Here is a 22,006-nt window from a genome sequence, read left to right on the forward strand (position 1 = left end):
CATAAATACAAGGGTTTTTGGGTCTATGCACACGAAGGTACATAAATTCTTCCTTTTTCAAAACTGAAAGCTACAAACATTCATGTAAGAATTTTTTGATTTTATTAGCAAGTGCAGGAATAGGGTCTGAAGAGATCTTCTCATAGCAAGTATCATCTCCTAGTTGTCTATATATCTCTTGTTCATAATCTGAGGTGTTCATAATCACAATGTTTCCCACTTTATCTGCCTCTCTTATAGTGATATCATCATTAGTTCGTAATTGTCTCAGATTAGTCCTTTCTGCTTGGCTCAAATTCTGATGCCAAACGTGTTGTCGAGTAGCGTTTTTCAATTCTAATATATTTAGATCACGCCAGACTACTTTGAAAAAGGTATCTATACAGTTGTCCTTCATAAGAGTTGGTGTCCAACTTGATTTGTTTCTCAAACCGCTAGGGAGTGTGTCAGATGGAATATCAAGATCCGATAAGATACGTGATATAGTAGTTGGATCCTGTTCGCAATCAGCAATTGACAGTAAAGTGGCAGTATCCTGGATGTCCTTAATGGACAGAGGATGTCCCCCGTTATGAGCGTCTAGGAAGATATCAGTGTCGCTATTGTCAGATTGGTTCATTAAATGTTTCTTTAGTTTTAGGCGTCTAATGAATTTTAAAAAATCAATTTTCGTTCTCTGAAAGTCTCCAAAGTCTCCTGGACAAAACCCCAGACCCTTGCTAAGAAGTGAAACATCGTGAGTAGTGAGTTCCAGTTTGGAGAGATTAATAATATTAATAGAACCACTTTCAGAAGTGCCTATTTTGGCTTGTTCCAAGATCTTGTTTTCATTTGCGATAAGGTTCACCTTACTGATACCCACCGTACGTTCAATTCACTTTAGATACAAGTTGAAACTACTTCGGGAAATATTAACTACGTTGGACTGTTGTATGCTTTTAAAGGTCAGTCGGGGCTCACTGGCCGTGGTTGTATTTAATATATTTGGTGGGGTTTTCTTTTTTCACTAAGGACATTTAAGGTTTAGGAGATAAATATAGGGTTGATCTTCTGGTGTTTCCGCAGACATCGCAGAATTGGTGTGAAGATTATTTCCTACTTAGAATGCTTACTTGAGTTAAGGTATGTCCTAACTGACTTTGGGATATACTATGGGCTTCTCAATGACTTCTTGCTAACTAGTTGATATGGTTTTGAATGACTATTGTTTGATCCACACTATTCCGACTCTCTTTTACTCTCTCACTTCACATGGGTGTATGCTGATTATTGACCCGTTTTGTGGAGACGTGCACATTTTGTGGTGCGTTAACCTCTGGCACATATAGACATTGCATATGTTGGTCCTGTTTGAGGGCTCCATTGCTTAACTGACTTGGGCATCCTCTTTAGATTTATGTTTTGTTTCTTATTTGGTGAATTATACTTGAACTTAATTTTAATTTTGATTAATGTCACAAAAGTCACAATTGGCATGTTTGCTTATGCTCACCATTGTCACGTTTTAATTGGTCGTGTTCTGCTCTGACCATTTCTGATATACATACTACATGTATAGTCATTGCTCTCATTTACTTTCAGCCCTGATGAAGTCCTTAAGAGAACATTTTCTCATAGGATGAAACACGTGTTGGCTGTGGTTGCTACAAGAATATTGGCTGTGATTGCTACATAAACTTTGTCTTCAAGGACGGCCTTTTTGTTGTGCTGAACTGTATACTGTACAATTAAATGGACTCGATTTCTACGAGAAACTATTGTCATTGTTCAATGAAGATTGGATACATTACTATGGATTCATGAGTGCCCTGACATTTGGTTTTTTTTTTGCACCTCTGTGTCACCTCCACCCTCCCTGTGTTCAGGCTGTCTGAGAAGTATGCACAAAGCCCCAACTGTCAGTCTACCCAGTCGTTGATTGGAGACAAGCTGCAAAACACCAAAGTTATAATCACAGAAAAATGCGCACTTTCTAGAAGTGGCATTTCTGTGATAGTAGTAAAAAATACACCTACACCAGTAAGCAGCATTTCTTACCACTGTCACAACCATACCAAACATGCCTACGCTACCCCTCATAAATCAGACAATACCCCTTACACATAAGGCAGGGCATTTCCAATGCAATCCTATGAGAGGGCAGCACTCACAGTAGTGAGACACCAAGTTAGGATGTTTGTCACTACCAGGACAGGCCACGCAACATGGCACATGTCCTGCCTTCTACATACATGGCACCCTGCCCAAAGGGCTAGCTAGGGCGTACCTTAGGGGTGACTTACATGTAGTAAAAGGGGAGTTCTGGGCCTGGCAAGTACATTTAGATGCCAGGTCCCTGTGGCAGAAAACTGCGCACACAGGCCCTGCGCTAGCAGGCCTTAGATAGGTTTGACAGGCTACTTCAGTGGGTGGTGCAAGCAGCGCTGTAGGCCCACTAGTAGCATTTAATTTACAGGCCCTGGGTATAGGGCTACCACTTGACAAGGGACTTATAGGTAAATTAAATATGTCAATCAGGTATAATCCAATCATACCAAATTTGTAAGAGAGAGCACATGCACTTTAGCACTGGTTAGCAGTGAAAAAGTGCTCAGAGTCAAAACGTCAGCCAACAAAGGTCAGAAAAATAAGGAGGCAAAAGCAAAAAGTCTGGGGAATGACCCTGTAAAAGGGCCAGGTCCAACATGACCCCCTATCAGCCCAAAGCCAGGGGAGAACAATCAATACCTTGATGGACTTCCCTGATTAGGGCGATAGAACCAGGACCCTGGCCCGCAACTGCAGGGACATGATCCAGTTCTACGCCAATCTGAACCCAGTTGAATTCCTCTGTCTATGCTCCCAAGACAATCTAAGCTAACCCAGGGAGGCGTCCTAGTTGTCTGTGGCCAGAGCCAGGTACCAGGCAAGCCCGGGGCCACTGGCCTTTGGAACCTCTCAGAGGTGGGGGGCGGGAGCCCCAGGTGCATAGAATCCTGTTTCCACTCTCCTTCCCACCAGGTCAGGAGTTACCCCCTGCCACTGGTCTTCTAGCCTAGGGACTGGTCCCATAGCCTGAATAGGGCCCAGGGGAGAATCTCTCCTCCTGCCCCTCCTTCTAGGGTTCCGCCTCCTCCGAGAAGGAGTTGTACCCCCAGAATCCAGAACTGCCAGGGCGCTTGTTACTGTCGTCCTGGTCAGCTCACCCACCAGTTCAGAGGATCCCCCCTGTAACTGGTCTCCCAACCTAGGGTCCTTCCCCTCTGGCTGAGCTGGGGTCAGGAAAGAGCCTTTCCTCCTCCTGCTCCTCCTTCTAGAGTTCCCCACCCTCCCATCAGGAGTGATACCCCCAGAAGTAATGGTAGAGTGACTGGGGACAGCCTTCTCCACCTCCAGGGAGCTACCCTGGACCTGGTTTTCCAACCTAGGGACGGTACCCTTGGGCTGGTTCTCCAACCTAGGGACGGTACCCTTTTGCTGGACATGAGTTAGGGGAGTGTCCTTCCTCAAACTCTCCCTTACAGGAACTGAATCCCTACGGCATGCATCTTCCAACCTAGGGATGTTACCTTTTTGCTGGACAGGAGTCAGGGAAGTGTCTTACCGTGAATCCCCTCTTGAAGGAACTGAATCCCTAGAGAATGTATCAGTAGAGAGGCTGGTTACAGCAGTCTATATTTTCAGATCAAGGGGGTTACCCAGGATCTGGTCTTCCAACCTAGGGACAATACCCTTTTGCTGGACAGGAGTTAGGGGAGTGTCCTCCCTCAAACCATCAAAAAAGGAAGCACCAGCACCCTCCTCTGCGGGGTGGTGCTGCTGATCTCCAGAGTTGGAGCAACCCTGTTCCCAGGTGTCCCCCCTTCTCCTTCAGACTTTAGAACATCCTTTTTACAGGATTGGTCTTTGGTAACGACTATCCTCCCGCCTTGGGGTCCCTCCCGGGTACCTTCCAAGACCTGCGGAGGAGGACAGGTGTAGGAGGCTGGACTGGCTTGTAGTGAGTACCAAGGGGTACTTGCACCTTGCACCAGGCCCAGTTATCCCTTATTAGTGTATAGGGTGTCTAGCAGCTTAGGCTGATAGATAATGGTAGCTTAGCAGAGCAGCTTAGGCTGAACTAGGAGACGTGTGAAGCTACTACAGTACCACTTAGTGTCATATGCACAATATCATAAGAAAACACAATACACAGTTATACTAAAAATAAAGGTACTTTATTTTTATGACAATATGCCAAAGTATCTTAGAGTGTACCCTCAGTGAGAGGATAGGAAATATACACAAGATATATATACACAATAGCAAAAATATGCAGTATAGTCTTAGAAAACAGTGCAAACAATGTATAGTTACAATAGGATGCAATGGGGAAACATAGGGATAGGGGCAACACAAACCATATACTCCAAAAGTGGAATGCGAACCACGAATGGACCCCAAACCTATGTGACCTTGTAGAGGGTCGCTGGGACTATTAGAAAATAGTGAGAGTTAGAAAAATAACCCTCCCCAAGACCCTGAAAAGTGAGTGCAAAGTGCACTAAAGTTCCCCTAAGGACAAAGTAGTCGTGTTAGAGGAATAATGCAGGAAAGACACAAACCAGCAATGCAACAACTGTGGATTTCCAATCTAGGATACCTGTGGAACAAGGGGACCAAGTCCAAAAGTCACAAGCAAGTCGGAGATGGGCAGATACCCAGGAAATGCCAGCTGCGGGTGCAAAGAAGCTTCTACTGGACAGAAGAAGCTGAGGTTTCTGCAGGAACGAAAAAGGCTAGAGACTTCCCCTTTGGTGGAAGGATCCCTCTTGCCTTGGAGAGTCGTGCAGAAGTATTTTCCCGCCAAAAGAACGCCAACAAGCCTTGCTAGTTGCAAATCGTGCGTTTGGCGTTTTTGGATGCTGCTGGAGCCCAGGAGGTACCAGGAGGTCGCAAATTGGACCTGAAGAGAGAGGGGACGTCGAGCAAGACAAAGAGCCCTCACTGAAGCAGGTAGCACCCGGAGAAGTGCCAGAAACAGGCACTACGAGGATGCGTGAAATGGTGCTCGCCAAAGTTGCACAAAGGAGTCCCACATCGCCGGAGACCAACTTAGAAAGTCGTGCAATGCAGGTTAGAGTGCCGTGCACCCAGGCTTGGCTGTGCACAAAGGATTTCCGCCGGAAGTGCACAGGGACCGGAGTAGCTGCAAAGTCGCGGTTCCCAGCAATGCAGCCCAGCGAGGTGAGGCAAGGACTTACCTCCACCAAACTTGGGCTGAAGAGTCACTGGACTGTGGGGGTCACTTGGACAGAGTCGCTGGATTCGACGGACCTCGCTCGTTGTGCTGAGAGGAGACCCAAGGGACCGGTAATGCAGCTTTTTGGTGCCTGCGGTTGCAGGGGGAAGATTCCGTCGACCCACGGGAGATTTCTTCGGAGCTTCTGGTGCAGAGAGGAGGCAGGCTACCCCCACAGCATGCACAAGCAGGAAAACAGTCGAGAAGGCGGCAGGATCAGCGTTACAGAGTTGCAGTAGTCGTCTTTGCTACTATGTTGCAGGTTTGCAGGCTTCCAGCGCGGTCAGCAGTCGATTCCTTATCAGAAGGTGAAGAGAGAGATGCAGAGGAACTCGGATGAGCTCTTGCATTCGTTATCTGAAGTTTCCCCAGAGACAGAGACCCTAAATAGCCAGAAAAGAGGGTTTGGCTACTTAGGAGAGAGGATAGGCTACTAACACCTGAAGGAGCCTATCAGAAGGAGTCTCTGACGTCACCTGGTGGCACTGGCCACTCAGAGCAGTCCAGTGTGCCAGCAGCACCTCTGTTTCCAAGATGGCAGAGGTCTGGAGCACACTGGAGGAGCTCTGGACACCTCCCAGGGGAGGTGCAGGTCAGGGGAGTGGTCACTCCCCTTTCCTTTGTCCAGTTTCGCGCCAGAGCAGGGGCTAAGGGGTCCCTGAACCGGTGTAGACTGGCTTATGCAGAATTGGGCACATCTGTGCCCAACAAAGCATTTCCAGAGGCTGGGGGAGGCTACTCCTCCCCTGCCTTCACACCATTTTCCAAAGGGAGAGGGTGTCACACCCTCTCTCAGAGGAAGTTCTTTGTTCTGCCATCCTGGGCCAGGCCTGGCTGGACCCCAGGAGGGCAGCTGCCTGTCTGAGGGGTTGGCAGCAGCAGCAGCTGCAGTGAAACCCCAGGAAGGGCAGTTTGGCAGTACCAGGGTCTATGTTACAGACCACTGGGATCATGGGATTGTGCCAACTATGCCAGGATGGCATAGAGGGGGCAATTCCATGATCATAGACATGTTACATGGCCATATTCGGAGTTACCATGGTGAAGCTACATATAGGTAGTGACCTATATGTAGTGCACGCGTGTAATGGTGTCCCCGCACTCACAAAGTTCAGGGAATTGGCTCTGAACAATGTGGGGGCACCTTGGCTAGTGCCAGGGTGCCCTCACACTAAGTAACTTTGCACCTAACCTTTACCAGGTAAAGGTTAGACATATAGGTGACTTATAAGTTACTTAAGTGCAGTGTAAAATGGCTGTGAAATAACGTGGACGTTATTTCACTCAGGCTGCAGTGGCAGACCTGTGTAAGAATTGTCAGAGCTCCCTATGGGTGGCAAAAGAAATGCTGCAGCCCATAGGGATCTCCTGGAACCCCAATACCCTGGGTACCTCAGTACCATATACTAGGGAATTATAAGGGTGTTCCAGTAAGCCAATGTAAATTGGTAAAAATGGTCACTAGCCTGTCAGTGACAATTTAGAAAGACATGAGAGACCATAACCACTGAGGTTCTGGTTAGCAGAGCCTCAGTGAGACAGTTAGTCACTACACAGGTAACACATTCAGGCACACTTATGAGCACTGGGGCCCTGGGTTACCAGGGTCCCAGTGACACATACAACTAAAACAACATATATACAGTGAAAAATGGGGGTAACATGCCAGGCAAGATGGTACTTTCCTACACAACCCCCCCCCAAACGAAGGACAATAAGACTAGCCATGACCTGATGAGTCTTCATTGTCTAAGTGGAAATATCTGGAGAGTCCATCTGCATTGGAGTGGCTACTCCCAGGTCTATGTTCCACTGTATAGTCCATTCACTGTAGGGATATGGACCACCTCAACAATTTAGGATTTTCACCTTTCATTTGTTTTAGCCAAAGTAGAGGTTTGTGGTCTGTCTGAACAATGAAGTGAGTGCCAAACAGGTATGGCCTCAACTTCTTCAGAGCCCAGACCACAGCAAAGGCCTCCCTCTCAATGGCAGACCAACGCTTTTCTCTAGGGGTCAACCTTCTACTAATAAAAGAAACAGGTTGATTCTGGCCCTCAGAATTAAGTTGTGATAGGACTGCCCCTACTCCTAATTCAGATGCATCAGTTTGGACATAGAATTTTTTAGAGTAACAAGGGCTTTTCAGGACAGGTGCAGAGCACATGGCCTGCTTCAGCTCCTCAAAAGCTTTCTGACAGTTTGCTGTCCATAATACCTTTTTAGGCATTTTCTTGGATGTGAGGTCATTAAGAGGGGCTGCAATGGAGCCATAGTTCTTAATGAACCTCCTGTAATACCCAGTGAGGCCTAGGAAGGCTCTCACCTGAGTCTGAGTGGTAGGGGGAACCCAATCAATAATTGTTTGGATTTTCCCCTGAAGTGGTGCAATCTGTTCCCCACCAACAAGGTGTCCCAGATAAACCACCTTACCCTGCCCTATCTGGCACTTTGAAGCCTTGATAGTGAGGCCTGCCTTTTGCAGGGCCTCCTAAACTTTCCATAGGTGGACCAGGTGATCATCCCAGCTGGAGCTAAAGACAGCTATATCGTCCAAATATGCTGCACTGAAAGCTTCCAGCCCTTGCAGGACTGTGTTCACCAACCTCTGAAAAGTGGCAGGTGCATTTTTCAAACCAAAAGGCATTACAGTAAACTGGTAATGTCCTCCAATGGTAGAAAATGCAGTCTTAGGTTTAGCATCTTCTGACAATTTGATCTGCCAATACCCTGCAGTCAAATCAAAAGTGCTTAGATACTTAGCAGATGCCAGTGTATCTATGAGCTCATCTGCCCTGGGTATAGGGTGAGCATCAGTTTTGGTTACCAAGTTGAGACCTCTATAGTCTACACAAAACCGCATTTCCTTCTTTCCATCTTTGGAATGGGGTTTTGGTACCAGTACCACAGGAGAAGCCCATGGACTGTCAGAGTGCTCAACTACTCCTAGTTCTAACATTTTCTGGACCTCTTGCTTTATGCAGTCCCTGACATGGTCAGGCTGCCTATAGATCTTACTTTTGACAGGTAAACTGTCTCCAGTATCTATAGTGTGCTCACACCAAGAAGTGGTACCTGGCACAGTAGAGAAGAGTTCAGAGAATTGATCTAGGAGATTTATGCAATTATCTTTCTGCTCAGCAGTAAGACAATCAGCCATAACTACACCTTCCACAAGAGCATCTTGTTCTGTGGAAGAGAAGAGATCAGGTAGAGGATCACTGTCTTCTTCCTGTCCCTCATCAGTTGCCATGAGCAGGGTGAGATCAGCCCTGTCATAGTAGGGTTTCAGGCGGTTGACATGGAGCACCCTAAGGGGACTCCTGGCAGTGCCTAAGTCAACTAAATAGGTGACTTCTCCCTTCTTTTCAACAATTGTGTGGGGACCACTCCATTTATCTTGGAGTGCTCTTGGGGCCACAGGCTCCAAGACCCACACTTTCTGCCCTGGTTGGTACTGAACCAAAACAGCCTTCTGATCATGCCATTGCTTCTGGAGCTCTTGGCTGGCCTGAAGGTTTTTACTGGCCTTTTTCATGTAATCAGCCATCCTTGATCTGAGGCCAAGTACATAATCCACAATATCCTGCTTAGGAGCTTTTAAAGGTTGTTCCCAACCCTCCTTTACAAGTGTGAGTGGACCCCTAACAGGGTGTCCAAAAAGAAGTTCAAAGGGGCTGAAGCCCACTCCTTTCTGGGGTACCTCCCTGTAGGCAAAAAGGAGGCATGGTAGAAGAATATCCCATCTCCTGCGGAGTTTTTCAGGGAGACCCATAATCATGCCTTTGAGAGTTTTATTAAATCTCTCCACCAGTCCATTTGTTTGTGGATGATAGGGTGTTGTGAACTTGTACGTTACACCACACTCCTTCCACATGGCCTTTAAGTATGCAGACATGAAATTGCTTCCTCTGTCTGATACCACTTCCTTTGGGAAGCCCACCCTGGAAAATATTCCCAGGAGGGCCTTTGCCACTGCAGGAGCTGTAGTGGTCCTTAAAGGAATAGCTTCAGGATATCTTGTGGCATGGTCCACTACCACCAAGATAAACCTATTGCCTGAAGCAGTAGGAGGGTCAAGGGGGCCAACTATGTCAACCCCTACCCTTTCAAAGGGAACCCCAACCACAGGCAGTGGGATAAGGGGTGCCTTTGGGGTGCCACCTGTCTTGCCACTGGCTTGACAGGTTTCACAGGACTTACAAAATTCCTTTGTGTCCTCAGACATCCTAGGCCAATGAAACAATGGAACCAATCTGTCCCAAGTTTTCATTTGACCCAGGTGCCCAGCTAGGGGAATGTCATGTGCCAGTGTTAGGAGGAACTTTCTGTACTCCTGAGGGATCACTAATCTCCTGGCAGCTCCAGGTTTAGGATCCCTATGCTCAGTGTACAAGAGGTTGTCCTCCCAGTAAACTCTGTGAGAGTCACTGACATCCCCATTAGCCTGTTTGACAGCTTGCTGTCTGAGACCCTCTAATGTGGGACAGGTTTGCTGTGCCACACTCAGCTCCTCTCTGGCAGGCCCCCCTTCACCCAAAAGCTCAGCAGTGTCTGCTTCCAGCTCCTCTGGTGTAGGTTCTGCACAGGGAGGGAATTCTTCTTCCTCAGAAGTTGAATCCACTGTAGAGGGAGGGATAGTAGGAAGTGGTTTGCTTCTACTAGCCCTAGCATTAGGGAGCACTTGGTCCATTCTTCCAGGATCCAAGCTTCCCTGTCCTTTTTGCTTTTTGGCCTGAGCCCTTATCAAAGCAAAAATATGCCCTGGGATGCCCAGCATTGCTGCATGGGCCTCCAACTCCACATCTGACCAAGCTGATGTCTCCAAATCATTTCCTAGTAGACAGTCTACAGGTAAATCTGTGGCTACCACAACTTTCTTTGGACCAGTAACCCCCCCCCCCCCAGTTGAGATTAACAACAGCCATGGGGTGGCTAAGTGTGTTGTTGTGAGCATCGGTTACTTGGTACTGGTGACCAAGTAGGTGTTGTTCAGGGTGGACCAGTTTCTCTATGACCATAGTCACACTGGCACCAGTGTCCCTGTAGGCCTGAACCTCAACACCATTTATTAGGGGTAGCTGCTTGTACTTATCCATATTAAGGGGACAAGCAACTAAGGTGGCTAAATCAATAGCCCCCTCAGAGACTAACACAGCCTCTGTGGCCTCCCTAACAAGGCCAACCCCAACTAAATTACCAAAAGTGAGCCCAGCTACTCCCTTAGATTGGCTATTAGTAGGTTTGCTCCCACCACCACTGCTATTAGTAGGGACACTAGGTGTAGCAGTAGGGGTTGTAGTGGTAGGAGCAGTGGTGCCTTTCTTTGGACAACTGGGATCTGTTGTCCAATGGCCTTTTATTTTACATAAATAGCACCATGGTTTCTTTTCCTTGTTCTGATTAAAGGAGGATTTGGACCCACCACTGTGAGAAGGTAGCCTCTTTCTAGCCTTGTTACCCCCACTTTTGGCCTGTTTGTGAGTGTATGCCAGGGTGTTTGTCACTGTTTTCACTGTCTCACTGGGATCCTGATAGCCAGGCCTCAGTGCTCATAGTGAAAACACTATGTTTTCAGTATGGTTGTTATGTGTCACTGGGATCCTGCTGGTCAGGACCCCAGTGCTCATAGGTTTGTGGCCTATATGTATGTGTCACTGGGACCCTGTCACACAGGGCCCCAGTGCTCATAGGTGTGCATGTATATGTTCCCTGTGTGGTGCCTAACTGTCTCACTGAGGCTCTGCTAACCAGAACCTCAGTGGTTATGCTCTCTCATTACTTTCAAATTGTCACTAACAGGCTTGTGACCATTTTTACCAATTTACATTGGCTTACTGGAACACCCTTATAATTCCCTAGTATATGGTACTGAGGTACCCAGGGTATTGGGGTTCCAGGAGATCCCTATGGGCTGCAGCAATTCTTTTGCCACCCATAGGGAGCTCTGACAATTCTTACACAGGCCTGCCACTGCAGCCTGAGTGAAATAACGTCCACGTTATTTCACAGCCATTTTATACTGCACTTAAGTAACTTATAAGTCACCTATATGTCTAACCTTTACCTGGTAAAGGTTGGGTGCAAAGTTACTTAGTGTGAGGGCACCCTGGCACTAGCCAAGGTGCCCCCACATTGTTCAGAGCCAATTCCCTGAACTTTGTGAGTGCGGGGACACCATTACACGCGTGCACTACATATAGGTCACTACCTATATGTAGCTTCACCATGGTAACTCCGAATATGGCCATGTAACATGTCTATGATCATGGAATTGCCCATTCTATGCCATCCTGGCATTGTTGGTACAATTCCATGATCCCAGTGGTCTGTAGCACAGACCCTGGTACTGCCAAACTGCCCTTCCTGGGGTTTCACTGCAGCTGCTGCTGCCAACCCCTCAGACAGGCAGCTGCCCTCCTGGGGTCCAGCCAGGCCTGGCCCAGGATGGCAGAACAAAGAACTTCCTCTGAGAGAGGGTGTGACACCCTCTCCCTTTGAAAAATGGTGTGAAGGCAGGGGAGGAGTAGCCTCCCCCAGCCTCTGGAAATGCTTTGTTGGGCACAGAGGTGCCCAATTCTGCATAAGCCAGTCTACACCGGTTCAGGGACCCCTTAGCCCCTGCTCTGGCGCGAAACTGGACAAAGGAAAGGGGAGTGACCACTCCCCTGACCTGCACCTCCCCTGGGAGGTGTCCAGAGCTCCTCCAGTGTGCTCCAGACCTCTGCCATCTTGGAAACAGAGGTGCTGCTGGCACACTGGACTGCTCTGAGTGGCCAGTGCCACCAGGTGACGTCAGAGACTCCTGCTGATAGGCTCCTTCAGGTGTTAGTAGCCTATCCTCTCTCCTAGGTAGCCAAACCCTCTTTTCTGGCTATTTAGGGTCTCTGTCTCTGGGGAAACTTTAGATAACGAATGCAAGAGCTCATCCGAGTTCCTCTGCATCTCTCTCTTCACCTTCTGCCAAGGAATCGACTGCTGACCGCGCTGGAAGCCTGCAAACCTGCAACATAGTAGCAAAGACGACTACTGCAACTCTGTAACGCTGATCCTGCCGCCTTCTCGACTGTTTTCCTGCTTGTGCATGCTGTGGGGGTAGTCTGCCTCCTCTCTGCACCAGAATCTCCGAAGAAATCTCCTGTGGGTCGACGGAATCTTCCCCCTGCAACCGCAGGCACCAAAAAGCTGCTTTACCGGTCCCTTGGGTCTCCTCTCAGCACGACGAGCGAGGTCCCTCGAATCCAGCGACTCTGTCCAAGTGACCCCCACAGTCCAGTGACTCTTCAGTCCAAGTTTGGTGGAGGTAAGTCCTTGCCTCACCTCGCTGGGCTGCATTGCTGGGAACCGCGACTTTTGCAGCTACTCCGGCCCCTGTGCACTTCTGGCGGAAATCCTTTGTGCACAGCCAAGCCTGGGTCCACGGCACTCTAACCTGCATTGCACGACTTTCTAAGTTGGTCTCCGGCGACGTGGGACTCCTTTGTGCAACTTCGGCGAGCACCGTTTCACGCATCCTCGTAGTGCCTGTTTCTGGCACTTCTCCGGGTGCTACCGGCTTCAGAGAGGGCTCCTTGTCTTGCTCGACGTCCCCTCTCTTTGCTGGTCCAATTTGCGACCTCCTGGTCCCTCCTGGGCCTCAGCAGCGTCCAAAAACGTTAACCGCACGATTTGCAGCTAGCAAGGCTTGTTGGCGTTCTTTCGGCGGGAAAACACTTCTGCACGACTCTCCACGGCGAGAGGGATTCGTCCACCGAAGGGGAAGTCTCTAGCCCTTTTTGTTCCTGCAGAAACCTCAGCTTCTTCTGTCCAGTAGAAGCTTCTTTGCACCCGCAGCTGGCATTTCCTGGGCATTTGCCCATCTCCGACTTGCTTGTGACTTTTGGACTTGGTCCCCTTGTTCCACAGGTACCCTAGATTGGAAATCCACAGTTGTTGCATTGCTGGTTTGTGTCTTTCCTGCATTATTCCTCTAACACAACTTCTTTTTCCTTAGGGGAACTTTAGTGCACTTTGCACTCACTTATCAGGGTCTTGGGGAGGGTTATTTTTCTAACTCTCACTATTTTCTAATAGTCCCAGCGACCCTCTACAAGGTCACATAGGTTTGGGGTCCATTCGTGGTTCGCATTCCACTTTTGGAGTATATGGTTTGTGTTGCCCCTATCCCTATGTTTCCCCATTGCATCCTATTGTAACTATACATTGTTTGCACTGTTTTATAAGACTATACTGCATATTTTTGCTATTGTGTATATATATCTTGTGTATATTTCCTATCCTCTCACTGAGGGTACACTCTAAGATACTTTGGCATATTGTCATAAAAATAAAGTACCTTTATTTTTAGTATAACTGTGTATTGTGTTTTCTTATGATATTGTGCATATGACACTAAGTGGTACTGTAGTAGCTTCACATGTCTCCTAGTTCAGCCTGAGCTGCTCTGCTAAGCTACCATTATCTATCAGCCTAAGCTGCTAGACACCCTATACACTAATAAGGGATAACTGGGCCTGGTGCAAGGTGCAAGTACCCCTTGGTACTCACTACAAGCCAGTCCAGCCTCCTACATTGGTTGTGCAGTGGTGGGATAAGTGCTTGACACTACTTACCACTCTTGTCATTGTACTTTTCATAAGAGAAAAATATACAAAACAAGGTCAGTGTATATACACATAGCCAAAAAGTTTTGCATTTCCTCTTTTCACTCTTTTCTAAGTGCTGAAAAGTACTCCTAAACTTTCAAAAAGTTTTTTTCTGTCTTTCCAAAAAGTTCTGAAAACTTTTTTCTCTTTTTCTATCACTTTAACTCTCTCTAAAAAAATGTCTGGCACAGGCCAAGGTGTTGATCTGTCCAAACTTGCATATGACAACCTTAGCTGGAAAAGAGCAAGGAGTGTCTGTATAGAGAGAGGTTTGAGTGTAGGGAAGAATCCTGCCTTGGAACTATTACTTAACATGCTTAGAGAACAGGATAAGGCCATAGGTGCCCCATCTGTTGAAAAAGTACCTAATAGTTCCCAATCTGATTCAGGGACTCCCCCAGGAAAAGATTCAGGGAAGAAACTTCCTAGCCTGCCCATTACTAGACAATCTAGCATAGATGGTAATGATGATGAGCCACACCAAATAAATCGTGTTGTCTCACATCATAGCAAAAGCATTTATTCTCACCATACTGGTAGTAATGTTTCTGTAAACCAAGCTGTTAAGTTGGCTTCTGTAAGGGACAGGTCTCCTTCTGTTCATTCCCATCATAGCTCTGTTTCTAGAAATGTCCCTCCCACCAACCCTGATGACAGAATGTTAGAGAGGGAACTCAATAAGTTGAGGGTGAAACAAACCAGACTGAAGCTTAAAAAGCAACAGCTGGATTTGGATAGACAGTCTTTTGAATTAGAGAAGGAAAGACAGAAGTTGGGTTTAGATACCCATGGTGGCAGCAGCAGTATTCCCCATAGTCATCCTGCAAAAGAGCATGATTCCAGGAATCTGCACAAGATAGTTCCCCCTTATAAGGAGGGGGATGACATTAACAAGTGGTTTGCTGCACTTGAGAGGGCCTGTGTTGTACAGGATGTCCCTCAAAGGCAGTGGGCTGCTATCCTATGGCTATCATTTAGTGTGAAAGGTAGGGATAGGCTCCTTACTGTGAAAGAAAATGATGCTAATAATTTCCAAGTTCTTAAGAATGCACTCCTGGATGGTTATGGCTTAACCACTGAACAGTACAGGATAAAGTTCAGAGAGACCAAAAAGGAGTCTTCACAAGACTGGGTTGATTTCATTGACCATTCAGTGAAGGCCTTGGAGGGGTGGTTACATGGCAGTAAAGTTACTGATTATGAAAGCCTGTATAACACAATCCTGAGAGAGCATATACTTAATAATTGTGTGTCTGATTTGTTGCACCAGTACCTGGTAGACTCTGATCTGACCTCTCCCCAAGAATTGGGAAAGAAGGCAGACAAATGGGTCAGAACAAGGGTGAACAGAAAAGTTCATACAGGGGGTGACAAAGATGGCAATAAGAAGAAAGATGGTGAAAAATCTCAAGATAAGCATGGGGATAAGGGTAAAACCAAAGATCCCACTTCAAATCTTAAACACTCTTCAGAGGGTGGGGATAAAACTAATTCTTCCTCTTCTTCCCAACCTGCACACATTAAAAAGCCTTGGTGCTTTGTGTGTAAAAATAGAGGCCATAGGCCAGGGGATAAGTCCTGTCCAGGTAAACCCCCTGAGCCTACCACCACTAATACATCAAGCTCTAGTGCCCCTAGCAGTAGTGGTACTAGTGGTGGGACTGCTGGCAACAGTCAAGCAAATGGTGTAGTTGGGTTCACTTATGGGTCCATAGTGGAAACTGATGTAATCAGTCAAAAGACAGTTTCTGTCACACCTAGTGGCATTGGCCTTGCCACACTGGCTGCTTGTCCCCTTACAATGGATAAGTACAGGCAGACAGTTTCAATAAATGGTGTTGAGGCCTTGGCCTACAGGGACACAGGTGCCAGTTTCACTTTGGTGACTGAAAACCTAGTGCACCCTGATCAACACATCATTGGACAACAGTATAAGATTATTGATGTCCATAACTCCACTAAGTTTCTTCCCTTAGCTATAATTCAGTTTAGTTGGGGTGGAGTTACTGGCCCTAAGCAGGTGGTGGTATCACCTAGCTTACCTGTAGACTGTCTCTTAGGTAATGACCTAGAGGCCTCAGGTTGGGCTGATGTAGAGTTTTATGCCCATGCAGCCATGCTGGGCATCCCTGAGGAATTGTTCCCTCTCATTTCAAGTGAAATGAAAAAGCAAAGGAGAGAAGGCCTGAAAACTCAGGATCCCTCTCCATCAACAGGTAAAAAGGGTATCACAGTATCCCCTAACCACCCTACCATTCAGGATACTATTCCTGTGGTGGGAGAAACCTCTCCTGGGGTGGCACCTGTTCCAAGGGAATCATCAGCTGGCAAAGCGGGACTCCCTGAGGTGGAAGTACCTCTCTGTGGGATAACTAACATTGGTGAGAAAAACAGCACCATTTTAGTTAACATGGAGCATCCCTCCAACCCTCCCAGAGAAACTTTAGTGCAGAAACCCTGCACTACCTCACAACACTTAGGACAGCATCCCTGCCCTAGTGTGGAGCTCATAGGACAGCATCCCTGCCCTGCTCCAACTCAAGAGAAACAGCATCCCTGTTCTCTCTTCCAGCCAGATGGACAAAGTTTTTGCCCAGCTATGGCTTTTCTGAGACAGCATCCCTGTCTGGCATTTCCATCACTACAAATAGGTTCAGTGGACAATTCCCACTGCTCTAAACTAAAACTTACTGATAGAAACTCTGAAAATACATCTTCACATTGTTGCTTAGCTAAAAAACTTCAAACAGGGTGGTTTACATCCCCACAGGGAAGTAACCATATAGTGGATGATAAAGGGAGTAACCAGTCTATTGCAGAGCTACTCTCTACTTATCACCACTTAGACAATAAAGTCTCAACTGGCCAAGGTTAGCCTTATTGTCCTTCGTTTGGGGGGGGGGTTGTGTGAGAAGGTAGCCTCTTTCTAGCCTTGTTACCCCCACTTTTGGCCTGTTTGTGAGTGTATGCCAGGGTGTTTGTCACTGTTTTCACTGTCTCACTGGGATCCTGATAGCCAGGCCTCAGTGCTCATAGTGAAAACACTATGTTTTCAGTATGGTTGTTATGTGTCACTGGGATCCTGCTGGTCAGGACCCCAGTGCTCATAGGTTTGTGGCCTATATGTATGTGTCACTGGGACCCTGTCACACAGGGCCCCAGTGCTCATAGGTGTGCATGTATATGTTCCCTGTGTGGTGCCTAACTGTCTCACTGAGGCTCTGCTAACCAGAACCTCAGTGGTTATGCTCTCTCATTACTTTCAAATTGTCACTAACAGGCTTGTGACCATTTTTACCAATTTACATTGGCTTACTGGAACACCCTTATAATTCCCTAGTATATGGTACTGAGGTACCCAGGGTATTGGGGTTCCAGGAGATCCCTATGGGCTGCAGCAATTCTTTTGCCACCCATAGGGAGCTCTGACAATTCTTACACAGGCCTGCCACTGCAGCCTGAGTGAAATAACGTCCACGTTATTTCACAGCCATTTTATACTGCACTTAAGTAACTTATAAGTCACCTATATGTCTAACCTTTACCTGGTAAAGGTTGGGTGCAAAGTTACTTAGTGTGAGGGCACCCTGGCACTAGCCAAGGTGCCCCCACATTGTTCAGAGCCAATTCCCTGAACTTTGTGAGTGCGGGGACACCATTACACGCGTGCACTACATATAGGTCACTACCTATATGTAGCTTCACCATGGTAACTCCGAATATGGCCATGTAACATGTCTATGATCATGGAATTGCCCATTCTATGCCATCCTGGCATTGTTGGTACAATTCCATGATCCCAGTGGTCTGTAGCACAGACCCTGGTACTGCCAAACTGCCCTTCCTGGGGTTTCACTGCAGCTGCTGCTGCCAACCCCTCAGACAGGCAGCTGCCCTCCTGGGGTCCAGCCAGGCCTGGCCCAGGATGGCAGAACAAAGAACTTCCTCTGAGAGAGGGTGTGACACCCTCTCCCTTTGAAAAATGGTGTGAAGGCAGGGGAGGAGTAGCCTCCCCCAGCCTCTGGAAATGCTTTGTTGGGCACAGAGGTGCCCAATTCTGCATAAGCCAGTCTACACCGGTTCAGGGACCCCTTAGCCCCTGCTCTGGCGCGAAACTGGACAAAGGAAAGGGGAGTGACCACTCCCCTGACCTGCACCTCCCCTGGGAGGTGTCCAGAGCTCCTCCAGTGTGCTCCAGACCTCTGCCATCTTGGAAACAGAGGTGCTGCTGGCACACTGGACTGCTCTGAGTGGCCAGTGCCACCAGGTGACGTCAGAGACTCCTGCTGATAGGCTCCTTCAGGTGTTAGTAGCCTATCCTCTCTCCTAGGTAGCCAAACCCTCTTTTCTGGCTATTTAGGGTCTCTGTCTCTGGGGAAACTTTAGATAACGAATGCAAGAGCTCATCCGAGTTCCTCTGCATCTCTCTCTTCACCTTCTGCCAAGGAATCGACTGCTGACCGCGCTGGAAGCCTGCAAACCTGCAACATAGTAGCAAAGACGACTACTGCAACTCTGTAACGCTGATCCTGCCGCCTTCTCGACTGTTTTCCTGCTTGTGCATGCTGTGGGGGTAGTCTGCCTCCTCTCTGCACCAGAAGCTCCGAAGAAATCTCCCGTGGGTCGACGGAATCTTCCCCCTGCAACCGCAGGCACCAAAAAGCTGCATTACCGGTCCCTTGGGTCTCCTCTCAGCACGACGAGCGAGGTCCCTCGAATCCAGCGACTCTGTCCAAGTGACCCCCACAGTCCAGTGACTCTTCAGTCCAAGTTTGGTGGAGGTAAGTCCTTGCCTCACCTCGCTGGGCTGCATTGCTGGGAACCGCGACTTTTGCAGCTACTCCGGCCCCTGTGCACTTCCGGCAGAAATCCTTTGTGCACAGCCAAGCCTGGGTCCACGGCACTCTAACCTGCATTGCACGACTTTCTAAGTTGGTCTCCGGCGACGTGGGACTCCTTTGTGCAACTTCGGCGAGCACCGTTTCACGCATCCTCGTAGTGCCTGTTTCTGGCACTTCTCCGGGTGCTACCGGCTTCAGAGAGGGCTCCTTGTCTTGCTCGACGTCCCCTCTCTTTGCTGGTCCAATTTGCGACCTTCTGGTCCCTCCTGGGCCTCAGCAGCGTCCAAAAACGTTAACCGCACGATTTGCAGCTAGCAAGGCTTGTTGGCGTTCTTTCGGCGAGAAAACACTTCTGTACGACTCTCCACGGCGAGAGGGATTCGTCCACCGAAGGGGAAGTCTCTAGCCCTTTTTGTTCTTGCAGAAACCTCAGCTTCTTCTGTCCAGTAGAAGCTTCTTTGCACCCGCAGCTGGCATTTCCTGGGCATTTGCCCATCTCCGACTTGCTTGTGACTTTTGGACTTGGTCCCCTTGTTCCACAGGTACCCTAGATTGGAAATCCACAGTTGTTGCATTGCTGGTTTGTGTCTTTCCTGCATTATTCCTCTAACACAACTTTTTTTTCCTTAGGGGAACTTTAGTGCACTTTGCACTCACTTATCAGGGTCTTGGGGAGGGTTATTTTTCTAACTCTCACTATTTTCTAATAGTCCCAGCGACCCTCTACAAGGTCACATAGGTTTGGGGTCCATTCGTGGTTCGCATTCCACTTTTGGAGTATATGGTTTGTGTTGCCCCTATCCCTATGTTTCCCCATTGCATCCTATTGTAACTATACATTGTTTGCACTGTTTTATAAGACTATACTGCATATTTTTGCTATTGTGTATATATCTCTTGTGTATATTTCCTATCCTCTCACTGAGGGTACACTCTAAGATACTTTGGCATATTGTCATAAAAATAAAGTACCTTTATTTTTAGTATAACTGTGTATTGTGTTTTCTTATGATATTGTGCATATGACACTAAGTGGTACTGTAGTAGCTTCACACGTCTCCTAGTTCAGCCTGAGCTGCTCTGCTAAGCTACCATTATCTATCAGCCTAAGCTGCTAGACACCCTATACACTAATAAGGGATAACTGGGCCTGGTGCAAGGTGCAAGTACCCCTTGGTACTCACTACAGGGCAATTCCATGATCATAGACATGTTATATGGCCATATTCGGAGTTACCATGGTGAAGCTACATATAGGTAGTGACCTATATGTAGTGCACGCGTGTAATGGTGTCCCCGCACTCACAAAGTTCAGGGAATTGGCTCTAAACAATGTGGGGGCACCTTGGCTAGTGCCAGGGTGCCCTCACACTAAGTAACTTTGCACCTAACCTTTACCAGGTAAAGGTTAGACATATAGGTGACTTATAAGTTACTTAAGTGCAGTGTAAAATGGCTGTGAAATAAAGTGGACGTTATTTCACTCAGGCTGCAGTGGCAGACCTGTGTAAGAATTGTCAGAGCTCCCTATGGGTGGCAAAAGAAATGCTGCAGCCCATAGGGATCTCCTGGAACCCCAATACCTTGGGTACCTCAGTACGATATACTAGGGAATTATAAGGGTGTTCCAGTAAGCCAATGTAAATTGGTAAAATGGTCACTAGCCTGTCAGTGACAATTTGGAAAGGCATGAGAGAGCATAACTACTGAGGTTCTGGTTAGCAGAGCCTCAGTGAGACAGTTAGTCACTACACAGGTAACACATTCAGGCACACTTATGAGCACTGGGGCCCTGGGTTACCAGGGTCCCAGTGACACATAAAACTAAAACAACATATATACAGTGAAAAATGGGGGTAACATGCCAGGCAAGATGGTACTTTCCTACAACAGGTCCCTGTGGATCCTGCACCCTCCCCGCTCAGAACGTTTTCGGGGTTGGTTAAATTCTCGCCTCGGTGTACCGATAGGAGCCCTCTAAGGCATACGTAAGAGGATAGGCCCTTAACAATCCTACTTCCTCCCGCTGAAAACTTTACCTGGAACAGTTACATTCCAGCCTTGGGGCCCCTTCCGGGTGCCTTCCAAGACATGCGTAAGAGGATAGGTCCTCTGGATCCTGCACCTTCCCCGCTCAGAATTTGGCCTGAATTACCCAGAACCTCCCCCACCCCTTCCAGGGGTGAACCTAAGACAGCCCTTGGTGTCTGACCAGCACCCCTGGCACTAAGCCAGAGGTCAGCCTCCCTTGCAAGCTCCCTGGGGTCAGAGAACTTAAAGTAAGACAAGTGTTAGCGTAGCTCTGAAAAACAGCAACGGAACATGTGTTCTCTTAGAATGAAACTAAACAGCCCTTCATAAGTGGTTGCTCTGCTACGCTCCACCCATCCTGTTAGTGCTTTGCTACAAGTCCCCATAAAATCCTCCCAAGACTGGTGAGTCCGCTTCCTGCTGCCTCTGAACCTCAACCTGTAGTCTTCAGGGGTGAGACCATACTCTTCTATCAGGGCCTTTCTGATGTGGGGATACCCCTGACTGTCACTCCCTTCGGGGGCCAGCAGGACATCCCTTTCCACCTCAGGAATATAGCTCTCTAGGACAGTTACCCAATCTGTCTCAGGAATCCTGCACCCAACTCGAGCTTCTTCATACCCCTTAAGCCACTGGCGTATGTCATCTCCCTACTTGAACCCAGGTACCAAATCTGTGGGTAGGTAAGGATTGTGCCTAACACTAAAAATGCTGCCACCACTGGACTCCACCTGCATTACTGGTGAGTCCAGATTTGTAAGACTGATCTCTAGAGCGAGCCTTTCTCTGGTAAAGGCCCTTTCAGCCTCTGCCATCCTCTCCTGGGCTAAGGTTTTTTTCAACCTCAGCCTGTCTCTCTTCTACAGCCAGCCTAGCTAGCTGCAGCTTCAGGTCCCTCTCTTCCCGCCTATCTCTGAGCTCCTCAGGTGACAGGAAATGGGAGGTGGCACTGCTGCTACGCAAGGACCCAGTAAGGGACTCCCTATCTATGGGGTCCTCTCTTTCTACTGGTGCCCCTGGCCAGTCATTTTCTCCCTCAGAACCCTCCCTCTCTTGGGCCTCTTTTTGTGCTATGAAGTCTGCCTTCTCAAAATTAAACAGGGCTCTCCTGAGAGTCCCTTCATGGGCTTCAGCCTCTATAAAAGGTATACCTCTCTCCCTGCAGAATCCCCTTAACTCTTCTAGAGTGTAATACAACATATCATCCATGTCAAAGGTGGACTCCATTT

The sequence above is a fragment of the Pleurodeles waltl genome, chromosome 12 (genome assembly GCF_031143425.1).
Source record: "Pleurodeles waltl isolate 20211129_DDA chromosome 12, aPleWal1.hap1.20221129, whole genome shotgun sequence".
NCBI lineage: Eukaryota > Metazoa > Chordata > Amphibia > Caudata > Salamandridae > Pleurodeles > Pleurodeles waltl.